The sequence below is a fragment of the Notamacropus eugenii genome, chromosome 1 (genome assembly GCF_028372415.1).
Source record: "Notamacropus eugenii isolate mMacEug1 chromosome 1, mMacEug1.pri_v2, whole genome shotgun sequence".
Taxonomy (NCBI): Eukaryota; Metazoa; Chordata; class Mammalia; order Diprotodontia; family Macropodidae; genus Notamacropus; species Notamacropus eugenii.
Genome location: NC_092872.1, coordinates 452,420,781 through 452,426,780, shown reverse-complemented (window position 1 = coordinate 452,426,780; position 6,000 = coordinate 452,420,781). Strand labels below are relative to the sequence as shown.

General features: G+C 41.6%; 1 long non-coding RNA gene across 1 annotated transcript in view; it reads left to right on the top strand.

Annotated features, from left to right (window-relative positions):
* The first annotated feature begins 206 nt into the window (after positions 1–206).
* The window catches only part of LOC140519196 (uncharacterized), a 52,325-nt gene continuing 46,531 nt past the window's right edge, over positions 207–6,000 (top strand). The window contains exon 1 of the long non-coding RNA XR_011972119.1: positions 207–345. This is a non-coding gene — a long non-coding RNA (uncharacterized lncRNA). The remainder of the gene's footprint in view (positions 346–6,000) is intronic.

Below are 6,000 nucleotides of genomic sequence, written 5' to 3'. Positions count from 1 at the left end.
TATCCAATACTCTTAGCTGGATAGCACTTAGTTGTGCAACATACTCAGTTGTATAACATTTATTTACACAACAAGCTTACTTGTATAATAGTTATATAACACTGGGAAAAGAAAGGGACTGATCTCGGGTTCACCTGTTGCAGATGGCCTATCATCCCCTCCTCCTCTTTCCCTTCCTCATCCCCCAATATAATTGCCACCTGGATTGTTTTCTCTGGAGTCATATATGGAATAGCTGCATTGCCAAAGAAAAGAACATGGCAACTGGGAACCAAAGACAGTGACTCAATATGGTAACCATGACAGCATTAGGACTCATCTGCTTGGTCCTACTCCCCACCACAGGTAAGTCTGTCCAGCTGTCCCTTGCGTAGGTAAGATCAGTCACTCTCAACTAGACCCCACTACTACATGATGCAGTTTAGGAGAAAAGTTACTAAATTTGGGTTGAGAAGACCTGAGTGTTGGCTCCACCAAAACTTATCTATGAAGCTTTGAACACCATTTTACCCTCTGGCACTCACTTTACTCATTTCTGAAAGGTCCCTAGATGATGATGTCTCTAGAACAGTGGAATGGACAGGGTGCCAGTCTTGGTGTTAGAAAGACCTGTGTTCAACTCCTATAACATATATATGAGTTTTGTGACCATGGGCAACCATTCAATGGCCCTCAGGCAATTTTCTCAAACTATAAATTGAATTGTTAATCTGCATTGGCAGAAGGAGTTTCATTTCCTGAAAAAACACAGGTTGTAGACCCTGAAATCCCTGTTCTGCTGACCTCATAAGGCTGTTGTGAAAATCAAATAAGATATTGCAAGGACTGTAAAAATTGCCATGTGTGAGTTATAATTATTTTTGCTGCTTTCTTTTTTGGGATGCAGAATTAGTTCCCAAGAATGAATACTTTGAGGTGGGAAGTACAGAGGGAGGAACATAACACACAGTATTCAGGTCCAGATATGTGACCACTTCAGACCCACTGGGTAAAACTGTCAAAGGGTGTGGCAGGTGGCATCCAGCCCCACGCTTCCCAACAGTCTGGACAGATGGCCAAACCCAGAGAAAGTGCTGTCATAAGGAGGACAGCTGCACTCTCCTCTGTCAGATATTTCAGATTCTCTGATGTCTAACCCCTATCTTCTCTTTCCTATGACCACCTTCACCTTGGGCCTCCCCCATCCTCCCTGCATATATAACCTCTCCTCAAAATAAAGAAAACTACATTAATGCAGTGAAGTTACACCTCAGTTGAAGAAACGGTAGACACTGCAGTAAAACTCAAAGACTGTGAGGATTTGACCATGATATCTCAATATCAAAATGGAATTTTCAATTTTGGGGTAAGGTACCTCTTCCCAGCGGTTCCTGACCTGTGTCTACTTCCTACCTGAATCTTCCTTCCCTCCCACACACTGCTTATTCTTTTTCCTCCTCAATGTAGGTCGTGCAGAGAATAGAACACTGTACGTGAAGTCAGGAAGACCTGAGTTCAAATCCAGCCTCATCCTAACTATGACAAACCTGGCAAGTCAATGAATTTCTGTTTTGTCAAGAAAACTTCTGTTTTCTTTCTCCTTTTCTTTCCTTCACTCCCTCTCTCCCTCCTTCCTCTCCCTCTGTCCACATAAGGCTCTCATTGACTGGCCAATAAGAGATCCCAGGCTAAGCCCTACTTTGCCATTGTTTGGGCCCTGATTGGCTTAGGTTCTGTTTTGGCCAGAAACCCTGAGATTCTTCTATGACTAAGTAAAAGACGCCATTCTTTGCCTCATTTCTTACCTAATCTTAATCACTGAATGGATTTTGCCTCAGTGAACCTACAATTTGGGAAAGACCTTAACTTAAAAAGACCAAGACCTCCTACTGCATCTGGGGCCATCTCCAGTACTTGGGATCTATGTCTTGCCACTGGACCCAGATGGCTCTGGAGGAGAGAGTAAGATTGGTGACTTTACACAACCCTCCCTGTCTTAAATCTACTTCACTTGCAAGTCATGGCATCACCTTTCTGATATCATGGTCCTCTTGGAGAACAAAGGACAAAGAACAACAGTCCTTTACATCCCAGTGATTTTAAACTCCTGAAGATCGTCATCCAAATTCCATACCCCATTCCATACCTGCTACTACCTCATTCCTCACTCCCATTCCCCTGAACCCTCCCACCACAAAGTTTTGTCATAACTCTACCCAGACCTTCCACCATGCCCTTTGGAATGCCTGGTCCAAAGGCAACAAACTCCCTTCATCTTAAATCTATTCTTCTCTCACTCCTCTCTACCAGCTCTTACTGAAATTTGGCTTATTTCTGATGACACAGCCCCTCTGGCTACCCTGTCCAGTACTGGTTGAACCTTGCCTTATTGTCCTTGGTTCACTGGTTGACACAGGCAAGTTAGAATATTCCTTGCTCCCCATTGCTACTTCTAGGTACTCCTCCTCTATCATTCAGAAACCTATCTTCCTTTGAGGTTCATGCTATTTATATCACCAGCCAGTGAAATCATGGTAGCTGTTGTCTATAGACCCCTAGGTCACTCCTCTTCCTTTCTCAATGAATTTGAGAACTGGCTTACAAGTTTTCAGTCCAATCATCATAGTCGGGAACTTCAACATACAAACTGATTCTCTCTCAGGTACCCTGACCACTCAGTTCCTTGACCTGATCACCTCCCCTGAGTTACTCCATCCCATCCCAGACATACATAAAGATAGCCATATCTTTGATCTTGTTATCACCCACAACTCTTTCACTTCCATGTTCAAGAATTCTGAAATCCCCTTGGTTTTTTACTTCTCCTTCTGTCTTAGACAACTTTCTTCTTCATTTGCACATTGACTTCTAATTCCTTGACCTGTCAATTCTCTTTCAGACCATATTCCCTGCACTAACCACTCTTTCTTCTCCCCATCTTGACCTCTTGATGAATCAATTCAACTCTTGCACTGTCTTCCTCTCTTGAAGTCCTTGAACCCTTATCATATCACCTATTATGTCCAGCCAATCCTCAGCCTTGGACATTCCCACCATTCATCCCCTTCATACCTACATGTGTGCTGCTGAATAAAGGTAGAGAAAACCATGCAACTGTTCTGACTGACCCCACTACAAATTTATGTTATGTAACCTCAACTGATCCTTCACTGCTGTTAGGCAATCCTATTATACTTTCCTTTTTCAACTTACTATTGTTTCTCCTACAGTTGCCCTTTGAAACCTTTTCATCCCTCCTCAAACTTCCGGTGGCTCCCCCCACTCCTCAGTTAAGATCCTGGCCTCTCGTTTTACAGAAAAATATGAGGCCAAATTGAGGCCATTCATTGTGAACTCCCTTGGTTCTCCCCTCTTCTTCACCTTCCATCACTCATATACCTTCTGCTACTTTTCATCCTTCACCTGTTACACATGATGAAAGTGCCTTATTTCTTACCAAGCTAATCCTTCTATTTGTTCAAATGATCCCTTTGTATTCTATGTCCTCCAACAGATTGTCCCCTCTGTCATCCCCATTCTTGTTTATTTTCACTCTCTCCCCGTACTGGCTTATTTCTTACACCTTCAAATAAGCCCATGTCTCCTCTCTCCAGAGGTCCTTTCATCCCTGCTTATCTTTGTCCTATTTCATTTCTGCCCTTTGTAGCTAAACTCCTTGAAAAGGGCATCTATGATAGATGCCCCCACTTTTTCTCTTCTCACTCTCTTGTTAATCCCTTACAGTCTGTCCTCTATCCTTACTATTCCACCAAAACTACACTCTCCCAAGGTACTAATGAGCTTTTAATTTCCTAATCCAATGGCCTTTGCTCTATACTTATTCTCCTGGATCTCTCTATAATCTTTGGCAGTGTTGATCCATTTCTCCTCTTTGATATTCTCTTTTTTGAGACACTACCCTTTCCTGGTTCTCCTCCTACCCATCTGACTGCTCCTTCTCTGTCTCTTTTGTTGGATTCTCCTCTGGATCATGCTTTCTAATTGTGATTGTCCCTCAAGGTTCCATCTAGGGTTTTCTTCTCTTCTCCCTCTATGCTACTTCACTTGGTGGTCTCGTTAGCTCCCATGGATGTAATTACCGTCTTTATGCATTTACTGTCCCAATTTCTCTGTTGACCTCCAATCTTGCATATCCAGCTTCCTTTCAGACATCTTGAAGGGAATGTCCACTAGACATTTCTGTATGTCCAAAAGAGGGCTCATTGTATTTCCTTTTAAGCTCTTCCCACCTCCCTCAATCTTATCTATTACTGTAGAGGGCTACACCATCCAACCATTCCTTCAGGCCTGCAATCTCGTAGTCATCCTAGATTCTTCACTCCTCCTGTTCCCCCATATCCAAGCTATTTACCAAGGCCTGCCAGTTTCACCTTTGGAACTTCTCTCAAATATGATCCCTTCTCTTGAATAACACTACCATCATTCTACTGAAGGCCCTCATCACTTCAGACCCTGATTGCTGCAATAGACTGCCTATTGATTTGCCTCTACCCACTCCAAACCATTCTCCATTCAGCTATTAAAGTGATTTTCCTGACTTGTCTTACCCAATAAACTCCAGAGGCTTTCTATTGCCTCTAGAAGCAAATACAAAATGCTTTTTTTGTCACTTAAAGCATTTTAGAACTCAACCCCGTCTTACCTTCCTAGTTTTCATATACCTTACTTCCTATTTTTGATCTAATGACATAGGCCTTCCACTTGTTTCACGAATGAGACACTCCATTTCTTGACTCTGTATATTTTCTTTGCTGCTGCCCATGCCTGGAATGCTCTTTCTCCTCTGCTACAACTACTGTCCTCTCTGGCTTCCTTTAAGTTCCAACTAAAATCCCAACATCTAGAGGAAGGCTTCCCTAATGCCTCTTACTTCTGTGCTTTCTCTCTTTTAATTTCTATTTAACCTGTAGATGTGGAATAGTGCATAGAGTATTGGTCTTGGACTCAGGAAGATTAATTTTCTTCAGTTTAAATGTGGCCTCAGATGCTAGTTTCATGACCTTGGAAAAGTCACCTAACCTTGTTTGCCTCAGTTTCCTCATCTGTAAAATGAGCTAGAGAAAGGAATGGCAAACTACTTCTATTTCTTTACCAAGAAAACGTCAAATGGGGTCATGGAGAGTCAGATATGACTAAAAATAACTGAACAACAATAACAAACACAAATTTATCTTGTGTCTACCTTGCTTTCTATATATTTGTTTTCATGTTGTCTACCCCACAAGAAGATTATGTGAACCAAACTGACTCCATCTTATACAAATGACTCTATATTGAGATCCAAGTTTCATTTTCCTTTAAATTCTGTCTGCTTGCTAATTGTGTCTTTTGAGTGACATCTTGTTTCACACAGGGGAAAGTTTACCTGTTCATTCTCCTCCTTCCCAACTCTTGAAACTTGCTCTTCTCCTCCCAATTTGGAAAGTCCCTAATCTTTCTTCTAATAAGAAATCAGATTACCTAATCTCTCATCCTGGTTTGCATGCTGTTAATTGCAGGCTTTTAACACATAACGATCTGTCTTCCCTTGCATTTGTGGTCCAGTGCCAAACTAAGGAGGCAATTAGCATGTTTTGCTTAATAAAGTAATATAATCAGAAACCTGAACCTTTGTTCCCTCAGTTATTCCAGATTTCACCAGCCACACCTATTAGACTGCAAATTCCTCAAGGGCAAGGACTCTCTTTTCCCTCTTTTTGTATCCTCAATGCTTAGCATAATTCTTGGCACGTAGTAGGTGGTTAGTAAATGTTTACTGATTGATTGACTGGGAAAAGATAATGGTGTGTCATGCTGAATTTGAGATATTTATGGGGACACCCAGTTTGAAAAGGGTAGGAGAGAGTATTTCATAGGAAAAAGTGGCCAGCAATATCAATTGCTGCATAATAAATTAAAATTTCAGGAGTGAGAAAATACCATTGAATTCATTGATTAAGAATTTACTGTTGATTCAGATGACGGCTTCAGCAGACTGGTGGGAATCAAAAGCCAATTGTA